This window comes from Micrasema longulum, unplaced genomic scaffold, assembly GCF_059751315.1.
Source record: "Micrasema longulum isolate JH-2025_06_02 unplaced genomic scaffold, ASM5975131v1 h1tg001631l, whole genome shotgun sequence".
In the NCBI taxonomy this organism is placed as follows: Eukaryota; Metazoa; Arthropoda; class Insecta; order Trichoptera; family Brachycentridae; genus Micrasema; species Micrasema longulum.
Window position 1 is genome coordinate 83114 of NW_028278812.1, and position 24835 is coordinate 107948.

A 24835-nucleotide genomic window follows, 5' to 3' on the forward strand; every position below is an offset into this window, starting at 1 on the left:
ATTGCCTTCTTTCAGCAGAAAGATGCTGTGACTACCAGATCAGAGAGCCCGGCAACGAGCAATTTTTCCGTCCATGTGAGCACCGCCAAGGAGACTTATGTCCTCAGCTGCGGTGTGTGCTGGGCAAGCTGTGTACCACTGACTGGTGCGGATAGGGAATTGATGATGTTAACTTCGATCGGCTACATTCGGTGTTTTAGACATTGGCAATCACCGGGGTCAATGTCATGTATTACGTCTCTAGGCAGTCTATAGTTATGTGGTCAAGACCTTGACGTCGATGCCGTCCGTGATTACTCATCATTGGCCACGTCAAAACATTAGAAAAACTTGACATCTTATAAGTGGCGTATGCCCTGTAAAAAATACATTTCAATTGTTCTTCTATTTATAAGCTATTATTCCTATTTTGAAATAAAGCAATCTCCTTATCTGTCTTCATTGGAGAGACGTAGAACTGAGATGGACATTATATGCATTTTCAAAATACTTAATGCTTTAAGTGATGTCCCATCTCTGTTGCAATCAATTTCTTTTAATGATCCCAACCGTGTCACCAGAAGTCAAAATCTGCTATTTATAAAATCTTCTAAGAGCAACTTTGTTTTTTATGCCCCAATGTTCAGAATGTGTAGATTAGTCAATTCATCACACGACTTGGAATTCTTTGGGATAGATCTTCCGGCTTTTCGTAGATCTCTTCGCGACTAAACAGTGTGGGATGAAGTTGGATTGGCATGGTTTAGCTCTAAGTCTTAGGTCTTTCGTTTTTATGAATAAATTGTATACAATTATTGTTTTGCCCTTGTTTGTCTTTGCTAAATAGTTTTATGTTCTTTTTGTTCAGTTTCTTCATGTAACTGTTGTAATTGGCTTATGCCGTATATATAATAAATAAATAATCTAATAATTAATTGCCTTTTAAAAATAACAACATTTATAATAAATTATGTTTTTAGCAATTTTTTCGCCTTAGGACGTTTTCAAACGAACAAGTTGACTAATGGTCTTATATACATTTATGCTTAAATAATAATTTAACGCATCATGCCTGTCGTGGACATAGATTATACTACAATATTTGAGTTTGTCCAAATGTTTGTAGTCAAAAAACTGGATTTCACCCCCTCGGGAGTCATTAAGATTAACAAATTACAACAGGGATGGAGAATACCTTAGAAAATGGAATATGGAAGTCTAGGCATCTACAGGGCTTATGACCTGTCGTTGGCTGGTTTAAGTGACCACTTAGCTTCCAAGAAGAAGTTTAAAAATTGGAGAATTGTTTTCAGGCGTTCCCTAGTATGTTAAATTATTCAGTCAGATGAATCTCTTCACAACGATAAAGGTTTCAGCTCTTTAACTTCACTAAAATCAACAAATGGAAGAAATATAGATGTTCCAACATAGGCAAAATGGTGAATGTTACATAGTGTGTAAAAACCAGCCAACGACAGGTCATAAGCCTAGACTTCCATATTCCATTTTCTAAGGTATTCTCCATCCCTGTTGTAATTTGTTAATATATTATACTTATGGGAAAAAAAATAGTCAAATGTAAGATAAGGTTAATTATGGAAAAATTATGAATAAAAAAAATATCTTAAAGTATCCTCTTCGCTAGGATATCGTGTTCTGGCGTTAGCTTAAAACTACAAAATTGTGTGAATTTTGGCCAAAAATGTACCTTTATTCATATAAACGCAAATATGTTTGTGCTATTTTTTCTGATAATAATGTCATTTAGAATGATGCAAATCCAGTATCTGATGAACTTGATAATTTTCAATGTGATAACGAGTATGTTAATACGTAGTCATAGCTTATCGCGTTTAACAAACACTCGTACATTTAATACAAACTAGCTCATTACTGTGTTTACTTTATTACTCGGAAAACGCCATTAATTACGTGTGTACATCAAATTAATTATGATTCTTATATATTATGATTTCGTTACAAATTCACTACTAATAGAGCGGATATAAAAAAATTCCACTCTGGTTTACGATAGTTTCATGTTTAAAGTCGGGAGTCGTAAACTTTTGTTTCAGAAAGGGTTTTTTTTTGTTTTAACAAGCTCAAGATTTTTACACGTGCTATTAATTAAAAGATTTCTTTTTTTTTTACCATCCGGTATTGATTATACAGGGTGTTCTTTAAACCCTGTCACATCCGAAACCGCGATGATCAGTATGGGCAAGAAGACATATTGGCATATAATATTACTTCTAGTTACTAATATTTCAAAGTAATGGTAATAATAATTTAATTTGATGTTATTGAATTGATAAAAAATACCGCATTGGAAATTGATTTTTGTAACTGAATTGAATAAAAGTAACGCATAGTTTTTGGTACTGCAATATGGTCAGGAGGAACAATGACAATATCCGACATAAGCCCATCCATATAATTTGCCAAACTCACAGTGAAAGGGGAAATCAAAGTTAAAGAGTTGTAGGGAGTGCTTTCAGTTGTAATTTAGTAGCTCATGAATTCGTCCTATCATCAAAATATATTGCAAACGGTCACCTGTTAATCCTGATCTATTTTATGATTTCACGCATGTTTTGACTAAATATAAAATGTTAATTTTATTATTAACAAATTACAACAGGGATGGAGAATACCTTAAATAAGGGAATATGGAAGTCTAGACATTTACTAGACTTATGACCTGTCATTGGCTGGTTTGAGTGGCCACTTTACACACTGTGCATCATTCACCATTTTGCCCATGTTTGAACATCCATATTTCTTCAATTCTTCCATTTGTTGATTTGAGTCAAGTTAAAGAGCTGAAACCTTTATTGTTGTGAAGAGATTCATCTGACTGAATTATTTCACATACCAAGTAACGCTTGAAAACAATTTTTCAATTTTTAAACTTCTTCTTGGACCAGTTGGTTTCATTACAATATTTGAGTTTGTCCAAATGTTCGTAGACAAAAGACTGGATTTCACCCCCTCGGGAGTCATTAAGATTAACAAATTACAACAGGGATGGAAAATACCGCAAATGCCTAGACTTCCATATTCCCTTATTTAAGGTATTCTCCATCCCTATTGTAATTTGTTGATCTTAATGACTCCCGAGGGGGTGAAATCCAGTCTTTTGTCTACGAACATTTGAACAAACTCAAATATTTTTAATTTTATGTTTTTTCTGTTTTAAAAAAATATGTTTATGGAGGAAACTTGTAATATATGCACGATTTATTAAACGTAGTGAAGTATAATAAATCGTGCATATATAAGGGCATTATATGCGTCAAAAACCCAAAGTATAACTTTTCCATATTTGGCATTTCATGCAATCACTTATAACATGCTTACGCGATAGCTTTATTGAGAATAGAGAAAAAATACGCATACACTTTGAAGAACACAAAATAGAGTTGAGGGCTCTTTTTAACTTTGAAAAACCCGCAACAAAAGACGTATTTGAAAAATTACAAATTTGTTAGTGGAAAACCTATAAATGTAATTATAATTTTAAAAAATCTAAAAAACAGATTGTATTTTTTTTTTAAACCAAAACAGTCATATTAATAAACAATACTTACCGAATAACAATAAATAACCAGACCAATTACGGGTTTCACATAGGAACAAAAATATAAAACACGAAATTTTTTAATTGATTCATCTTTAATTATTTCACAAATACGCTTTACATTATATGCATTTAATATTAGAGTGTACGCATTTTAATCTTATGCTGGTCCTTCTGGAATATGATCGGCACTCTTCTGAGTAACTTCTTTTAAAGGGAAGCAAGTTGAGTAAACTAAAATTTTTCGTTTTTTTAACTGTTTTTTTTTTTCTTCATTTTCTTTCTCTGTCAGAATCGGCAGGGAATAATAAATGCGGTTGAATCCAATTTTCTGTAAATATTTTATATTATAATATATATAGCAAATAATAAGTTGTGAAATAAGAATATAACTATAAACTCGTGTAATTCTAGATACAATCAATATTAATAAAACGTCGAATGCAATGAATGCCAGATATGGCCAAATAAACCTTAAATACATATCAGGACACATCTGGCCATAAAAAGAAAGTACATAATTGTGATGATAAATGTGATTTACTTTCCAAATTATATTCACATGTATCCTGTCTAAATGCGCAATTTTAATTCGAGCGATTAAGTTTTATTTCATTACACACATTTGAATACCGAAATATTTGCATGACGCAACTGTCACCGTTGCTGGCCCTCTTACTGAGTGTTTAGTTGAAACGTTTGCCATGATATGTCACTGATATACACTTATACATATATCATGGCCAAATATGGGGTTGTATGCAGTAAGACTATCTCGAAATAATAAATGAAAATACTGTATACTTCTAGCCAAATATGGCTCTGTATGCGGTAAGGGGTTAATAATTAAAAGGCTGGGCTCGCGGGCCGTAGATTGACGAGCCACGATTTAAATTAATGTTGCATTCAGAAAAGTTTACGTAATTTAAGATGCTTATTTGCAGTCAAATAGTGAATAGATCTACTCGCTTTCTAAATATACAATGCCATAATCGAGTTACCAGTAATAATATCGTCTTTTTAATAAAATAATAATTTATTATCTTTTTTTTATTTTTTTTATACATTATTACGATCCGCCGTCCTGTCCCCTGTTACTTTATTTACGGGTGATGTAAATAATCAATTGAAAACAATTTTCTACGTTTCTTGACAACCTGTCAAAAAAAGAATTCAATCTTTTTTTAAAAAGGACAAAATATACTGCTTAAATTTGAGTCTAAAACGATTTTTAACCTTCGAAAGTTTTGGAGATAGGTACAGTTTTTTAAAATTTATCCCCTAAAAAAGAGAAAAATTAAAAGTTATTTTATCGCTATCGATGCAGAATTTTCTAGCGAATTAAATAAATATAAAAGAAAAAAAAAATTTAAGCACTAACTTAGTGGTTATTTATTATAATAGAATAAATATAAAATAACTTTGTTTTTAACCACTCAATTTTCTTTCATTAAAAATTTAATTCATACTTTTAGCATTTTTATACCAAAGTACACAATTGAAAATTCCTTTCAACTTTTTGAAATACTGAAGGATATGAAAATTTCAAATAATACGAAATTAATCTCACTCGACGTAGTTAACCTTTTCACCAACATTCCAATTTTAGATACAAAAAAAAATCTCCGAATTACTTAACAGTTCAGATTTGGATAAAAAAATATTTCTGATTTATGCAGATTTTGTAGTATTTTTTGTTTGGATCAAAACTTTTTTCAGCATGATAATATAACTTATAGCCAAACATAGGGTTTGCCAATGGGTCAAACTTGTAGTCCACTGTTTGCTGACATATTATGAATGAATTGGAGAGTAAAATATTTTTAAGTAATTCACCACTTCTGAAACGTATCATGTTATGGCAACGGTACGTAGATGATATTTTTTGCCTTTTTACAGGAATGGACCGAGAACTTCAAACATTATTTAATTTTCTAAATTCAATACACAAATCTATAAAATTTACTATAGAAATATAAAAAGATTTAAAAAATTACTTTATTGACTTGTCTTTAACAATAAAATGAATACAATATTTTGATATCTACCGTAAACCAAAATATCAGACCTCAAGTCATCCAGTGCCGCGGTTATGAACGCTATCTTCATTTGTACATATCGAGACGGTACACTTAACTTCTGTACTATCTCTATCTACCTCGGTATGTTCTACCGACTTGTCATCTTGACGTCATATGATCGAATCCAACCAATGAATGACCCCCAAAATTTTGGCCGCATTCCATACTTAATTTAAAATTTTAATAGTTCTCATTTATATTTTAAGTAGGCTTCTGTGATTAAAAGTGCACACTTCAATGCGATTATAAACTTCAATAAATCGTAATTCAAGCAAAAAATGCTCGTTTGAACATGATTTTTGTAAGACTTATGACAGTCAGCAAGACGGTATGCTTAACAATCGTCTGTATTTATCTACTGAGCGATTATATAGCCGGCTCAGGAAGATAATAAAACAGATGGAAAAAAATAATAACATTTTCATAGTGGCAACATTTTTACGCCTAGATGCTATTATATGTTAATAGGGCAGAATGTAGCCACATTATCTGTGCATCTAGGCGTTCGTTTTCAAAACTGACAGTTTTGTTAGAATTTAATTCGACTTCAAAATTGACTTATTTCTCTATCATTAGGCTTTTCAGAAAAAAATTGCCAATCTCAGAACGATTAAAAATTTAAATAAATCGCAACTCAAGGAAAAATTGCTCGGTGGAACAACATTTTTGACACTTTTGATGCATAGATATGCGTACCGAGGGGTACTAGGCCCGTCGATAGATACCGATGTACCTACCTCAAAACTTGAAGCTGGGGGGATCGGTAGTGTACCTTCATAATCGCTCGGGAGAATTTATCTTCAACTATGACGTCATACTGAAGCTATGTCACTCTAGTGCGTAGATATGTGTACCGTGACGTACGCTTCCCTTTGTTACATAACGATGTACCAACCCAAAACTTTAAGGTGGGGGTTCGGTAGTGTATCTTCATAATCGTTAGAGATAATTTATCGTCACTATACCGTCATGTTAAAGGTATGACGTCCTTAGCTTCCCATCATAATCGTGGCCCAGTTGTCCATATACATTCCGCATTTTATTAAATGATACATAGGTTAATTAATGTTCCACTAGCTGATACTAATTTCCAAAAAGAACTTAATTAAACAGATTGCTAATAATAATGGATATAATGAGAACCTTATTGATAAAATGTTAAATCAAAAACAAAAACGCAAACTTATATATAAATTTTGAGATATAGAGGCGGATTATTTTTATAAATGAAAATGTTTCCCAACAATTATCCAATTCTTTACATCGAACATTAAACGTGCATTCTCCACAACTAATTATATGGGAACATTGTTTAAAAAATCACAAATATAATGTCTCTATATATAATAAATCTGGCAAATACCAATTAAATTGTAATGATAGCGATTCAATTTACATTGAAAAAAAATAAAAGATACTTTAATATTAGAGTAAAAGAACATCTAAGGTGCCTAAATAATAATCATTTTTCTGAATTCGCTAACCATCTGAAAGAAAACAATCATAATTTTTCGTGCGTTTTCGAGAAACTTCGCCGTGCAATGCTCTAACTTTTACCGCGCGTAAGAAAACATTTTTAATATTTAATTTCCCATTGCACTGAACTTCCTCATTAGGAAAAACAGAGATTTCCATAGGTTCAACACTCGAAAAAAAGATATGCTAGTTGTGCCTGCTACTCATCATCATCATCAATCCCTTTCCGCACCTAATGATGCATAGGGCACTGTACTGGTACACTAATCGCAGCGTATCTTGATAAAAAAATTGTAACATGAATGTAAGATGATAAGTCTTACGCTTTAGGTACACCAGTCCAGGGACTATGAAATATTCTGGTGTGAAAACACCCTTTTAAATAAATATTTCATATCAACCATGTCGGGAATCGACCCCGAGACATCTCGCATGGTAGGCAAACGCGCTGACCATTGCATCACGAGGCCGATGAGGGGCCCACTACTAGACTGCAAAAAATATATAATTCTTTCAAACTACATACGATTCTACAACAAGGTACATCTTGTAATTCAGGCTTTGCCAACAATTTTTTTAAAGATTTTGTCAAGTACAGGCTGTTTAGAAAGAGGTACTATAGAGTCGAAGAATATTCGCAGGACATGAGAGCTTGGCATTAGATTCGTGTTTATTGATTTTAGTTTGTTGATTTAAATTGTGTTGTTGATTTAAATGTATTTGTTTGTTTGGTTTATTGACTAATTTTTTAATTATATCTGCACCTTAAAGCTGAAATGCTGGAAGTCACATTTGGTAAATTGTTAAGGAGAGCGGTTCGAAGTTGTAAAACTGTTTCAAATGTATCTCTCGAAGTAAAAACACAATTTATTGCGGTTTTTTGGATTTATACGCTTTTGATAATATTATTTAAGAAAAAAACAATTAAAATATGGACTATCAAATACGGGACTTCAATGTTTTTTGCTCTAACCGCCTGGCCCGCGGCCTAATTACTCCTCGGACTTTAGTATAAAAAGTCATGTAGAATATTTAATGAAAAACAATGTATTTATAAAACTTTCTTTAGGCAAAAACATTAAATTACGTGCCATTAATTAAAACATTAATTATTTATGAAAATAACATGTAAATATAAATTTAATGACATGATATTAATAGCAATAAAATATGAATCTAAAGTAAACATTATGTGAAAAAAAACAAAGTACAATAATGAAATTAACGGTAAAAAAAATACATAACGGTCAAGTATGTTTGATTACGAAAATAAGACTTCATCTTGCGCAAAATCCCTCGCTGCGTTTGTTATAAAAAATGTGGAATTTATTTGGTATCCACTGCGTCAATACCTACAAACCGTTGAATTTTGTTGAAAGCATAAGTATTATTACTGCACTACTGGTGTTTTAGAACAAATTATTTCAGTAGTGGTATACCGAAAGACTCCAATGTTTTTAGCATTAATAGAATATGAATATATGAACAAAATGACATTCATAACTCAATTTTGCAAAATATGTGACTTCCAGCCTTTCAGCTTTAAGGTACAGATAGTATATAGTTATAATTTTATTAACGTTTATAAGTGATTCAGTAATCAGAATCCTATGTAAATAATTATATATTACTATACTATGCGTAGGTAATAGATAGAACAGAATACTAAGCAAGTTTTAATATGATAGTGTATCGGTAGGTACTTATCTGCTTTTGCGTTGCTATCTGCTTTTGCGTTGCTCTTACTTATGACGCCATTTATTCGTAGCTGTGAGGTAGGTACTCACGCATTATGATTTTTAACATTATTCGCGATGTTTTTTTTTGTGAAAAACTCCCCTGCATATAAATACCGGCTAAAATAAGACAGTGTTTGTAGGCAGACAATTGGATTCTTTCCAATAACCTCTATTTGGCATTACTCCACTGCTACGTTCTTGCACATGTGCAATGTCATCAACGCTAGGTTCATTATGTATTTACATGTTTCATATTTGTATTATTACTAACCTTGAATGTAGCACTACATCTAATACCGTGACTGCTTATTTTACAACATTCGTGAACTCAGAACTGCAGTTAAAAAGATATAATCATATCTTAAAAAATGATTTTCAATTATAATATCGACGCTGGAAATAAAAACTTGCTAAGCGACATGTAGCAACTGTACAGAAGAGCCAATTTATATATATTTTAATTAATAAAGAATCTCGTACTTTAAATTTTTATTTAAATCATGTAGGAATCACGCCAAAATTATATGTTTGTATGCGATTACTTTATCTGTATATATATATGATTCCTCTGTACCTGTGATGTCACTGAACTCCCCCTAAACGGCTTAACCGATTTACGTGCAGTTTTCAGAGAAATTTAGATATTTGCGCCGTGCGTGTTCGTAGATATTAAAATATTCAATCTAATATGTAAAAAATAAATAAAGAGCATAAATGTTTTATTCATCGATCTACCAGGGTTGCACTCGAGGCGAATGCATTTACAAAAAAATGGAAAGATGTTGTTTTTTTTGTGTATAAAAAAAGTTTGTTTTTGAATGTTTACAAACAATATTTGTGGATCTCAATTAGATTATTTCCTTAAATTCCTTATAATTTCTACTCGTTCATATATTTTTTACTAGGTTTTTGGTAATACTAAAATAATATTAAATTTTATTCATTTTTAAAAATCGTTTATACATAAGTACACCCCTCTATTGGTGAGAAGACCGGAGTTTGAGGTTTGCAAAAGAATGCTATATTTGAAAAAATATTTATTTTATCTCACTCACTCGCAAATGCCTCCCCGATACTGTGCGAGAAAGACAACTACACGTCAGACTGAGTATGTCTGACGAAAATCGACAAAATTGAGGTCTTGTATTCCCGATTTTCGCACCCAGAAACTGAACCGACTTTGCTTTCAAAAATAGATAAAGTATAATGTACGTTCAAAGACGGCTGATAAAACGGGGCGCTTTTAAGGGTTTTTTCTCAGTTCCATAAGAAACAATTTAACAAAATGGGACACATTAATGATAAATATCTAAAGTTTGTAAAAAATCATCGCTCTGGAGCCGTAATACAGGGTGAGTAGAGGAATACGTTTGTATGAAGAAAAGTCAGTCTACGTTTTTTCTTAACCTAAATATTACATTAACATATTACAGCAGAGGTGAAGAACATTTAAGAGAAGGTAATATAGAAGTCTAGGCATCTACAGGGCTTATGACCTGTCAATGGTTGGTTTCAGTGGCCACTTTACACACTGTAACATTCACCATTCTGCCCATATTCGAACATCTATATTCCTTCACTTCTTTCACCTGTTGATGTTTGTGAAGTTAAAGAGCTGAAACCTTTATTTACGCGGGTGAGATTCGTCTACTTGAATTATTTCAACTACATACTATGCAACGCCTAAAAATGATATTTTTTCAATTTCTATACTTCTTCATGGACCAGGTGGATTTATCAACAATATTTTGAGTTTGTCCAAATTTTTGTAGACAAGGACTGGATTCAACTCCCTGGGGAGCTGTTTATATTAAACTCAAACCAGCCATTGATAGGTCATAAGCCCTGTAGATGTCTAGACTTCTATATTACCTTCTCTTAAATTTTCTTCATCTCTGTTGTAATATGTTAATGTAGACAAACTCAAAATATTGTTGCTTAATATTACAGTAAAACTCAAATTATCAGGATTAACGAGTGCCGGACGTTATCCGGATATGTAGAAGTCCGGATAGTTAGATTAATCATTAAATTAAAGCAATGTTTTGAAAGAAAACTTTAAATTTACTCTAAGATCACATTTTTATTGCTTTTGTAGCAATAAAGCGAATTGAAATCACATCAAAAACTTCGTAAAACATGTTCAGCAAAGTTAATTGCTTTGTCTTTTTCATTTTGTATTTGTTATTATAACATCCCCTTTATTTCTTATTTCTTGTTAGCGATCCGGTTAACCGGAGTTCACATAAACGTTTTACTGTACTGTGTTATTATTTTCAATAACCAAATGAATTAACAAACTTGAAATAGTAGGTAATCTGCACAAAAATAAGCATTCATTTGTACCTACGTATAGGTACACATAAGTAATATATAAATTGATATTTGTCTGCGGTTCCGCAAACATCATATCCCTGCTTTAGCTGTTTACAAAAGAAGATTATTACTTATAATTAATAATCTATCAAAAAACTCAAACAGCATTATTAGTAACTTCGCGATATATGTAGATATATTCTACTTTCTACACTATTTTAATACAACATTTGTACAGACGTTTATTAAAAAAATATCACAATGACATTCAATAGGTATTCTTTTTATTATGAATGAAATTTTAATACGCAGCACCATGCCGATTCCTTCTACTAATGCATAATGTCAAAAAGGGCCACAATCTTCAAATAATATCGTGGGCATACAAGAGAAATTGACGAAGTGACGAAATCAATAATGTCCAGGAGAGCCATTTTAGTGTTTTTCTAGAGTTCAATTGCTTCTCAAAGATCAGATTTTTCTAGTAGGTGGTTGGTAATTTTACATTATATGAACGGTACTTTCAACTTTAATGTAAAGTATAAACGTCAAAAAACATTATCACTTTTATATAAATAAAAAAATAAAAAAAACTTACTCAATTTTACCTGTAAAATTTGTGATGAAATTTTGCAGATAATCATTTTTGTTTCGTTCATTGAAGGAGTTAGTATTTTATTTTATAACTATAAATTATGTTTTTGGGTTTTTTTATTTCAATAATCTATTTTTTTATATTTATAAAAGTTAAATAAACAAAAAAATACAAAATAAATTAAAAATAACAAATAATTAAGAAGTGTTACGTATAAATCCAAAGAATAAATTTTATTACTGAACTTTTTATAAAAAAAACCGTATCTGTCAAATACAAAACGTATACTAACTTACTAACTACTGACTTCTAACTCTAACTAACTCTTCACTGGTGACATCTACAAGTAAAATTGACTAACTGTTACTTGGTCAATTCTTTGGATCTTAAATTTACTTATAAAAGTGACTATGCGTGTTGGTCAGTTTTACTTGTCAAACATCTGTGAACTTCTATCAAATGGTCACATATTTGACAAATTATTTTTTTTTTGAAGTGTCGGATCGACTTGGCATTTTTACCAGTCAAGCATTATACGATATTATTAATACGATGCCAAAAAGTCAATAATTTCAATTTCGTCATTTTTGCAAATGGTCACTTTTACTTGTAAAACCACGATATCTAATCTGCAAGCTTACTTAAGAAGGAAAAAACAGCAACATGGTTTTAAGAATTTAAATACAGTATACATATTTGTATGCAGATATAAGCTGATGTAATCTGCTAGTTTCTTCGTTCACTGGGAACGAGCTGGACGCTGGGCGTTGAGCGCCGATATTTATATTTATTTTTAGATGAAAATATAAACTAAACGATGACGGTAATTTATAGTAAATACTACTTGTTTTCCCATAAATGTAACTACTATAAAATATTATCCATAGTCAAATATAAAGGTAAGCTGAGCATAATCGCTTATATGGACGATTCGCCCCCAAACTTTTATCCGCGCTCGATGTTTAATTTACTTCCCGTATTTTAAATAGGCTTCCGTGATAAAAAAGTAGCCACTCCACCTCCAAATGATTTTAAATTAAGATAAATAGCTATTAATACAAAAAATATTCTCTTAAACATGATTTTAGTCACTTCCAGTTTGTAGATATGTGTACCTTGGTGTACGGGGCCCTCGATAGCTATTTACCTGAGAGCAGCCATCAATTCAAAAACACTCGTCCAGAATTCTGATTCTATTTCACACAGAACTGTATTCTTTATCCGCTTGGACGCAGGATTGCGACTATACTTTGTTTACCTTTATAATTGGCCAATGTTCGTTGATTAGTAAAATAAATCAATACATATTTTGACTAAGTTGGGACGTTCATACTTCGTACACTATTTATTGAGACAAAATAATACTTACGGCTTCTTAATATCCCAAGAAATCTGTGTATTTATTTATTCATATTTATTTATACTTTAACATTGTTTATATTCTTTTTTTTATACAGAATAATGTTCCCTCACTGGGGTGTCCCGTGCCGAGGGAAACATACCTTAAATTAATTATTTTACATAGTAATAATAAAAAAACGTAATTAATCTAATTATCATTAAAATAATAAATAATATAAACTAAAATAATCATAAAAAACATAACCAATTTATATAGACCAATAAATCAAATTTCATAAACAGTACACACATTTTACCTATTTGGCTTGATCTACTCATCGATCCGTGTGCAACCCACCTCCACCATCCATTTCTTAATAGCAATTTTATACTGTGAGTACTTACTAATTGTTCTTATGGATAATGGAAGTAGATTGTACACTTATGGTCGATTGTATGGCCGATTTTAAATCAGTATTAATTACTCGTTACTTTATTACGTGTAAACATCGTCCTGTTAACTAGCTCTTGCAATACGCTGCCTACTCGTTAGACAAGATTGAATCCTTGACCTTTTGTTCCGGAAATAAGCGTACTATTCATTGAGCCAACAACCTTAACACTTAAGTGCCCAGGACTGGTATTCTGAACGGAATTGCGCGCGAAGAGAGCGTTCTGTTAGCGTGTATTTAGTACGTATGTAAATACGCGTTTTCTACGCGCGCTTTTGCGTTAAAAACTTAAGAACGGCGATCAGAATATGTTCATGTGACGCACGAGCTTCGAGGGGAAATTGGGGGAAAAGATTTTGGTCCGAGTCGGAAATGTAGATGTTTCTATAATAGAAGACAAGTTGGAAATACAAAAAAAAATCTTTATGTGATCTTAAGGAAAAACGAAAGACCAATCTGTATGGAATGTAGTAAAAAACTTTGTAAGCTTTATAGCGCGAAAAATTGTAAAAAGGATGCATTGTAAATTTTATAAATTTGGTATTTTTTTCTAATATTTCCTACTATTTCAAATTGGCTGGTTTATTTGGTTTTTGAAAATATTTTTTTTTTTTGTTTGTTTTTATGTTACCTTATGGTAAAGAAAAAAGCCTGCCCGTTTTTCCAATATTTTTTGGACAATGTATTCATTTTTTTTTTGAAATTACATATGGAATGTAAAATATATGATTGTTTTAAACAAAATAAACAAATAAGCATTTGCGGGAATCGCTTATTTATTTTGTTTGAATTAATTTGATATTTTGATATACATAGTCTTAACATTAAGAGGTTTCTCTCTTCAATCCGCACCTCATTTCTGAGGATGGCGATTACGCCTGACTCATCTGTGGACAGTCTCCCTCTATCTGAAACGGTCTTGTGCTCTTCATCAGTGATAATTCTGTGTCCAAAGAACTGCAGGATTCTTTTCTCGCACATAAATGTAAGTCTTTCTTCTATGTCCTGTTTCTGGAGCATAGATACTCGTACATTCGTACGTCTGGCCGTCCACGGAATCCGCAGCATTCGCCGCCAATACCGCATTTACATTATGGGGTAGGGTTATGCAAAAAATGAAGTCAATATGATGATTATCTAAAAAGTTATTTAAAAAAAAAATCTACTTGGGAGATCCTTCGGCCCGGAAGGGTTAAAAGTGTTTAACATATTTAATTACTACAATATTTAATAGTCCCTAGACTATAACGTAAAACAGTTACAAAAAAATCTCGAGACGCGTGCCATTTTTGTACCAATGACACCAGCAAGGCTTATTACGGGAGTAAAAAAATATTCTCATATCTCACAACATCTTTGAGATTTGCACTGGTTAAAAAGCCCAGAGAGAATAAAATATAAGATTCGCTGGACAGTATTCAAATCCCTTTATGAAATGGCTCCAAGATACCTATCGGACCTTTGTATTAGGGAAAATACATGTCAAAGAAAATCTACTCTTAGATCAGCATTAGATTCAGGCAGAGAAAATCTTGTCGAAATCCGGCGCTCCCCAAACACTAGATTCGGAGATCATGCTTTTGCCGTTGCCGGCACCTCTGCCTGGAACCAATTGCCTTCAAACTTACGAATCATCAACAGTCCCAGTCAGTTCAGATCCCAACTAAAATCTCACTTCTTTAGATTATCTTACCCTCAATTTTAGTGTACAATCAGAAAATATATTATGTCACTTTAGCTTAGTTAGAATGTAAGTTTATGTATCGATTGTGAAGCGCCCTTAAGGTGATTTTTTACAAAAATGGCGCTGTATAAATCAGCCAAATATTATTATTATTACCAATCCAGTGCCCCGTGCGCCATTGGGTACGAATAAAATAATAATGAGAATGAGGAAACGTAAACATTGAAAAAAAATCCGAACACGCTAACTACGTGTCGGACTTTTAAACACAAATAATATGCAAATTTAAATTATAATGTTATATCGTCTACAGTGTACACTATCATAAAGCCCAAGAATTTGGACTGATTCCTCTGAAGACCTTCGTTAGACTTCTCTGCTTGCCCTCTAAGTTTATATTAATACTTATTGACAAATTTAGTTCATGGGCAATCGATGAACTTGATACGTTTTTGATATCTTCGAGTTGTAGTGTAAACCTAACGATTGGACATACACCCTTGCCATAATGCTGAATTTAATAATAATTTAAATTTTATATTTAGTAGCTATATATTTACATTATATTTATATGTTTACATTAACATTAATTTATCGAGCATAGAGACACAGCTTATAGTTATAAAATCTGGGCCTCGATTATGATGGGAAGATAAAGACGTCATACCTTCACCTTGACGGTATAGTTGAAAATAAATTCCTTATAGCGATTATAAAGATACACTACCGACCCCCCACCTTCAAGTTTTGGGTAGGTACATCGATATGAAACAAGAGGAAGCGTACGTCACGGTACACATATCTACTCTCTAAAATGACAAAGCTTCAGTATGACGTCATAGTTGAAGATAAAAGTCTCCCGACCGACTATAAAGGTACACTACCGATACCCCCCACCATCAAGTTTTGATGTAAGTACATCGGTTTATACCGACGGGTCTAGAACCCCTCGATACGTTTATCTACGCATTAAAAGTGTCAAAAATTTTGTTTCACCGAGCAATTTTTTCTTTAATTATGATTTATTAAAAATTTCAATCGTTTTGAGGTTGGCACTTTTTTTCTTAAAAGCCTATTAAAAATATGAGATAGAAATAAGTAAATTTTGAAATAGAATTAAATTCTGACATAACTGTCACTTTAATATAATGGACGCCCAGATGTGAAAATAATGTCGCTAGGTTCTGTCCTATTAACAAATAAGAGTATCTAGGCGTTAGAAGGTTACCACTCTAAAATAATTTAGTTATTATATTTTTTACATCTGTTTAACTATCCTTCCGAGTGTATGTATCGAGACGTTTAAAGAAGCCGGCTTTGTAGTCGATCGGTAGATACATACAGACGATCATTAAGCGTACCGTCTAGGTGATTTCCAAAAGTCATACAAAATTCATGTTCAAGCGAGCATTTTTTGCTTGAATTAGGATTTATTGGAGTTTGTAATCGCTTTGAAGTAAGCACTTTTTATTACAGAAGCCTATTTAAACTATAAATGAGAACTATTTTAAATGTTAATGACGTAAGGAACGCGGACTAATTGTTTGCGGTCATTCCATTGGCTGGTTTCGATCATATAATGTCGATATGACCAGTAGGTAGAACATACCGAGGTAAGATACAGATAGTACAGAAGTTAAGTTTATCGTCTCGATATATACAGATGAAGATAGCGATCATAATCGAGGCACTGGGCCAGTATTACAATGACTTTTAATTAAGTAAGTTAACTGCGTAATCTTCAATTGTCTAATGTAAAGTTGAATTTTATATATGAAAAATGAATTATTTGTATAAAATATATATTTAGAAATGTTCAGTTACGGATTTCCGATGGTAATATTTCTAATTTTCATACAAACATGATCATTTTCGTACATAAATTCTATTTTACTTTATAGACTATAACTTGCCCACTACATACCGCACGCCGCATCTGAGGACGCAAGTCTCCTTGGTGGTGCCCAGATACACGGAAAAATTGCTCGTTGACGAACGACAGAAGCCGCCTGAAGGAGTTCACTATAATCTGGTAGCATTATCATCGCTGTGTTAAAAGAAGGTAATCCAGAAAGAACCACATGATATGCACATAATATATTACTTTATAGACTATTGAAGATTGCTCTGTTAACCTCCCATTGCAATCGGGGCCCAGGAAAGACCCATGCCTGTGAAGTTGACCGAATATTATTTACAACCTTTTGGGTCAGTTGCACAAAAAAAGTCAAGTTAAAAACAGTTTAAAGTTAATTAATATTTGTGTTTTCTATTTTAAAAACTTAGTGATTCTTTTTCTTAGTTTCGTTTGACCCATCGATGGGAGGAGTGCTCTACCGAAACTGTAGTTGTGTTCTTTTAATTATTTATCGTTATGTAGTGAATGCCGATTCAATAAATAAAATTATGATTATAAGCAACCCAGCGATGAGGACCAGTTAGTAGAATAGCTGTCGCCATATTTTCTTTCTAATCACGCTCGGAATAATGTAATGTAATTCTTTTCATTATTTGGCCAATGTTCGCGTGTACGAAATCGTAATAACCACTGCCATGTTATTATTTGTTAATCTTTTGTATTTTTTGATATATGTGTGTCAAATAATCATTGTGTGTATTTGTTAGGAAACATTTTCGCGATGGTGTGGGATTACGTATAGGTATAATCACGCGTCTCTTTAATATGTTCGCATCGCATTGTTACGAAATAACAAGAAATTTCGTTACAGATTGACGGATTTGTTTTGTGCTATGCTGACCCTTATCGTTTTCGGTAAAGGCAGGTATGAAGGTCATAAAAACGTAAATAAGATGATAAAATGAAATATTACAACCATAATTATCTTCTTTTTTGAAAAAAAGAAAATACGATTCTATAAAACAAGGTTTCAACTAAAATATTTTAATAATTTATTTTTTTTAAGTATTACCGAATGCATAATTTTACGTAGAAATAAAGGAAAATGTCACAAAAATGTATGTGATTTAAAATGCTTGTATTTCTTTTCAAAATCAAAAAACTAAAATTTGGCTTCGGCCACTTTCATGTTCAATTTATTATCTTCAAATTATTATAACAAATTTTACTTCAATACTTAGTCTTTATTGAGATTCCAGATACCTAAGTTCAGTCTAAATTAAAATTAACAGAAAAAATGCATTATATAACTTAATAGACATTATAATAATAAATATGTACATCTCCCTTCCCCCCCTTATCCTCTCTTCACCATCCTTGTCCTAATCCCGCCCAATTTACAATAACTGTTTTTTTTTATGTATTTTCTTTGATTATTTAAAATATATACATGAAAATAAAAATTTTATATGTCTAAACTGAGATGTATTTATTTGATATGTAATATATTTTCTTTACTAACTTTGTACAGTTTGTGAAAATCTGTTAACGGTTCTGAGTTTATGCACTATATCAAAATCTGTTTGTTCACTATAAATATGTATGTAGAACCCAAATAAATAAATTAGTTATGTATACCTTGATAAAAAAAGTTGTGTAGCTTTGAAACCGGTCGGCAGAAAAAATACAAAATAAGTGGTTAAAAACAAAGCTGTTTTATATTTATTTTATCCTAAGAACTAGTTTAATTAATCGTCCTTGGAAATCGCATTATACTTGGGGTAACGGTTTGTGGAAGGGATGCTAGTCCGTGACATTAAGGATCGTCTCAATTTTCAAATTATAATATTATAACAAAAAACTTATATTAAGATAATGACAATGCAACTCTTGTTAATGAGTGTTTCTGTACCTTGGAAGATAAAACACCAAAGTCTATTGTTTGCTATTTTGAAGTTTAAATGCAAAAATTATCGCAATAATATTTAATATTTAATTGACGTAATCTCTCCATAATCTATTTTGGATTCCGCCTCTTTGGGGTTTCCCTGCTATTGCCTTTAGTACTTTCATCTCTGACGTTCTGAGCAGTTATTTGGTTTTTCTATTTAATTTTTCTACTTGGTTTTTCGTATTGTTTATTTTCTCTCTATCTATCCTTGCCTCTATTGTATACACCATGATCGGTCTGGCACACGTTTTTTATAACCGAATTATGTTTCCAATAATCATGTGTTTGTTGTACTATACGACATTTCTTAGGCATTCAGATGTTTACTAACTGAGATGGATATGTTCTCATCATCTCTATGGGTGCATCATCTGCGTGGCATGTGATGTTAATGACCTTATCTCCCTTAGTAGATTCACTACTTTTTTCATTCTTAAAAGCGTTTTTTTATATATTTATTCTGCATGTGTAAGAAAAGTTTTTTTGGCGTATATATTGTTGTGCTATATTTATTTATAGAGGTGTTAAACTTGCTTTGTTTCTTTGTTGTTCTCAATGTGTGTTATTTTTTAAAGGTTAATATTATTTATGTCCCGAATCGAGTTTTTGTAACTTCTGGGAATGTCATACAACGTATTATACTTCTAAAATACTTTGTGTTATATGATTTATAAATAAATTCAAATTTTAAAAAATACGTGAATAATAATTTTAGGATTTGAAGGAGGTTTTCCCAGAGCATGAATTATGTCATACCTAAAACCCGTACGACTTTTGCTCATTTATCGCACCGAGAGTGTTCTATAGGAAGAGCGTATTAAGCTCTCGAGGACAAAAACTATTTTCAAGAAAGTAGTTAAGACTGGATTTTCTTTAGTGGGTGGAATGTGAGTAGGAAACTCCTTGATGATTTTCCGAATGTTTGAGTTTATTGTTTTACCAAATTGATGTGCCATATATATATAGTTAATTTTCGAAAAAAAAAATGTTTCTGATCCTATATTTGTGGTGATATACTTATTTGTCTGTGTCAACTAATTGCTAGTCCCATCTCAACACAGGACTTAGTTCCATGGAGTTGGGACCTATGTCTTAAATAATGTACAATAAACTTATGTATGTAAATAAATACATAAAATTAATAAAATAAACAAAATAAATCAAATTAATGAAATAAATAAAATAAATGAAATAAATAAAATAAATAAATAAAAATGAAATAAATAAAAAATAAAAAAAAAACAAATAAAATGGATAAAATAAATACAATAAATAAATGAATTAATCTACCTACATCAGCTATGTTGCTTCAGTGGTAGTTTTGTTTGTCGGCAGGCAGCGAACCCACCCATAAATCTGTGCGTTGTTTTATTAGCATTAAATGTGAAAGAATTGTGATTTTAAAATTTAATTGGGCATTTTTGCGTTTGTTCAAAGAATTTTTTTTCCAACTGTCGGCGGTAAACAGCGCATACCTGCATCAGCCGAAGCACCCACCTTGACACACTGATACCATTACTTTAAGTTGTAGCCGTAATGATTATGCAATACTTGAGCTGTTAACAGTCATAGTCAGTAGCGGATTTGGCGTGATCTGATTTTTTTTAACACGTAAGAGTGAATTAATCAACTCGCTAATCGACTACATCGAATCTTCATACCTAATATTCCAATAACTTAACGTCATCATACCATTCGCACCGGATGTTGCATAGGGCACTACATTAGAATATGATCATCTGTTACATTAAGGTTAGCTGCCCGATGATCGGTTATCCAGCTTTCATATATCAACTTTCATATATCAACATCACATACAAATAATATAATCACTAGATCCTCAACACAAAGACAACTTAAACAAACACAAACTAATACTACTTACAACGTACAAAGGGATTTTGAGTATTATTCAATAAAAATATATAACCTACTTCCACTATCTGTTTAAACAATTAGTAACGAGAAAATGTTCAAAAGGCTATAAAAATGGAAAGTGGAGCTAGGTAGAAATAAAATGGATTGTCTTATTCGCCCAAACCAATATTGAATCAACTGCTCCACGAATGTATAGCTTATTTTATGTTTTTGTTCTTTCATTGTGCGTTTTGTAATATAAATAATATAGATGTACATAAATTAATTATAAACATAAATACGTAGTGTTTAAAACTGTCTGAACATTTTGTTAATTATCTCATTTTATTAAGTCTTCTTTGTTTATTCTCAAATGTAAAAATATTTTTAAAAAGGTATATTGTTAAGTGTTCTCGGCAGTGGTAACCCCGATGAGGTCACATTATTTTTATTATTAATCATAGTTTACAATGGAAAAAAATATGAATAAATAAATTAAATTAAGACTTTGCTTAATTCAATGCCCACCCTGATGATTAAACGTCAAATGATGTATCAAACTGTTTAAAAAACGGAAAAAAAACTAATACGGTTTGGTCAATTCATAAGTGTTTTGGGTAATGCTTAAGGTAGCAATAATGTTCTAACTGAAAATCATCATGTTTGATTTCACGTGTTTATATTTATTTGACGTTTACTCATCAGTTTGGCCAGATACGAATCAAAGTGTAAACGGATGCAAAAAATGGTAATCCCCAAATTAATTTTCATATTAATTACAATGAAGCGAGAATACATTTTAGGTTAGACTCCTTGGATAATAGACGGCAGATTGCTGACTTAATGTTTTTATTCAAGCTTTTAAATGGCATTACTGACTGCCCCAATTTACTTAGTTGAATTAATTTACATGTACCCTTTAAACGTACCCGCCACACCAAATTATTTTACTGTGCCGACGCAAACACTAATGCAGAAAAAAATTCATTCTTACATAAAATTTGCAACTTGTATAATAACATTATTGGAGCCAATGCGAGTGATATATTTTTTATTTTCTTTTATTTAGGAAACATACAGTACAGTTAAAAAGTTTTAAATTTTGCACAGTTAGACTTAACTCTAATGGACCAGTGAAGTTTCCATATTATAAAGTAATTATATGTTAGGTTATTAATGAAAGTACAAAAAAGAAAAGGAAAAAAAAAAACATAAATGGAAGTTGTTTAAAAATTAAATTTAAAAAAGTTGTTTTAAAGTTTGTAGTTTGTAGTAAGTATTTACAAATGGAAATTACATAAAAAAATAAGAAAATTTGTAAAGGTAATTAAAAGTTAAGAATTAAAGTAAAGAATGAAAATCATGCTCAGATGTAAAAATAAAATAAAATAGTAATTACATTTTTAAAAAAGGAAAAACATAAATGTACACATACATATTTTAAGGGATTCAAAGAAACGATGAGAAGAATCTTTAAGTGAAATATAAGACAATAAATTTAAGTCAATTTAAAAAACATCTTCAAAATTAATGACACATTATAGTAAGAGCAGCAATATATTGATTTTATAAACAAATATAAGTAATTGAAAGTAGTTTAAAAGTATAAAAACATGTCAATGCAGCAGAAAACAAAGAAAGAATAACAGGAACAAGCAATATAAGGAGAATATTTTAAACCAAGAGTAGTTGATAAAATTTCACTAAAGCGATTTTAGCAATAATACAAATTTCAGAAGAGAAATTTGATTAAAAATAATATTATATATTCAACTTGAATAATAATAAATTCGAAGGGGAAACAGCGACAGTATGCAGGCATTGTCGTGGGTGAGTAATGACGGGTAAATACATTTTTTTTTTCAATTTTATTTTAAATTTACTAACGTTAATTTTTTTTATTAATAACAAATTAAAATACAATATTACAACTAAATACAATTTTTTACAAAAATCAAATACATATATTTACATTAACGTTTCCCATTACGTAAAAGAAATAAACAATTCTTGTGTACATAATGGGGAGTGACGTCTTACAATAGATTATTTTATTTTAATCAATAATATTTTTTAAATAACATTTATAAATTATAAAAAAAGATATTAACGATGTTTTCAAACAGTGTTACATAAAAAAGAATTAAAGATGTATTTTTTTTTACTTCTTTCTTAAATATATTGTATTCCTGACTGTACTTTTTATTATCTTTGTTCATTTCATTATTATTCATTCATTAAAGAAAAATATTCCTCTGTAAGTAAATGATGCTGTGCAGTAGTTGTTTTTAATCAAGGAATTAAGTTATTACCACCTGTTCTAGGTCGCGTACTTATGTTTTGAGACCTAGAAATACTACTATTTATTTTATCTTTATATATTTGAAGCAAACAATTATTTTTATACAGCAATTTTATATCTAAAACCTTAAATTTTTTAAATAATTGAACAGTGGGAAAAGTAGACGGTTTTTTCAAAATAACTTTTATAATTAATTTTTGTATTTTTTCAACTGGTAAAATATTTATTTTAAAAGCACCACATCCGATTATTAATAATATTTTTTGTTTTCCAATTTCTATTCTTGTATGATATAACTTTACTTATGACACATTACGTATATTGTTCATTATAAGTTTGAAATAATTTTTAGTCTAATATTAAGTATATATTATATTATAACCGTATTATTGTGTATATGACTGTAGATTTCAATAAATAAAGATATTAAAAAACACTCTAGGCGGTAGAGAAGATTCAGAATAGCTCCTCCGGAATCGAACCCGGGACCTCGAGCATGGTAGGCGAATAAGCCAACCACTACACTTCGATGCCGACTAATTCTTACTCGATTTGCTTTTCAAGATTTTTACCTGAGATTAGCCATCGAGTCAAAAACACTCTGTTTTATTTCACACACAGTTTAACCACCCTTAATTCCTTCCGTCTCCTTCCAATTTTTACCTGGTCCCACATTCCTCGTCATTACGTAAGTATAAGTATTCTTAAAATAAAATAAATCAAACAACTTTGTTTTTAACCACTATTTTTTATTTATTCATATTTTTTAACCGACCGGTTTCAAAGCAAACCAGCTTCTTCGTCAAGGTTTACGTAAACCTATTTATTTACCCCATTATTTTTAAGTTTATATGTGCAAGCTTTATCTGCTAACTAAAAAACAGCTGTAATTTGAATTTTATTCGTGTATTTTTGATTTATTTATGTAAATATTTTGAACATATTTTTGAGCGCAAATTTTGACCAATAGGAAAATATCACGTTTTGTTTTACAATTTTTAGTTAATAAGGGTGTATCTATCCTATACTGTCGAGTTTTAAAAAAATACTACTTATTAGTAGCATAAAAAATATTTTTAAATTAGTGATTTTAAGTTCCCACAAAAACGGTCCATTGCGTTGGCCACGCCCCTAATACGTCACGATTCGTGTAAATTTTGAACGTTGTGACCGCTTAAATTTAAATAGAACGTCGTCATGAATCTTGGCTTCATAATTATCAAGGCAAAATAGGTCGCGTTTCTGTAGGGACATATTTTTATATATATATATATATATTAAAGTTATGTGTGACAACGTTTCTCCACAATATCCATATTGATTTTGAAAATACAAATAATTTTACTAAATCCGTTTCATATAATTTTTCGGTTTTTCCATATTCTTATTTTCCATATTTTTATTTGAAAGGGTGTTTTCACATTAGAATGTTTCATAGTCCCTGGACTGGTACCTGAAGCGTAAGACTGATCATCTTACCTTCATGTGACAAAAATGATCAAGATACGCTGCGATTTGTTTTCCAATGCAGTTGCTTATGCTCCCTTGGGTGCGGAAAGGGAACGATGATAATGATTTTTACAAGTCTGCGCGGAATGTCTTTCGCGCGATCCATTATTTTTTA

The 24835-nt window shown here is 31.1% G+C and overlaps 1 protein-coding gene across 1 annotated transcript in view; it reads left to right on the plus strand.

The window, feature by feature from the left end:
* ClpX (Caseinolytic protease chaperone subunit) overlaps positions 1–24835 on the plus strand; it is a 54613-nt gene that overhangs the window by 11410 nt on the left and 18368 nt on the right. The window lies entirely within an intron of this gene.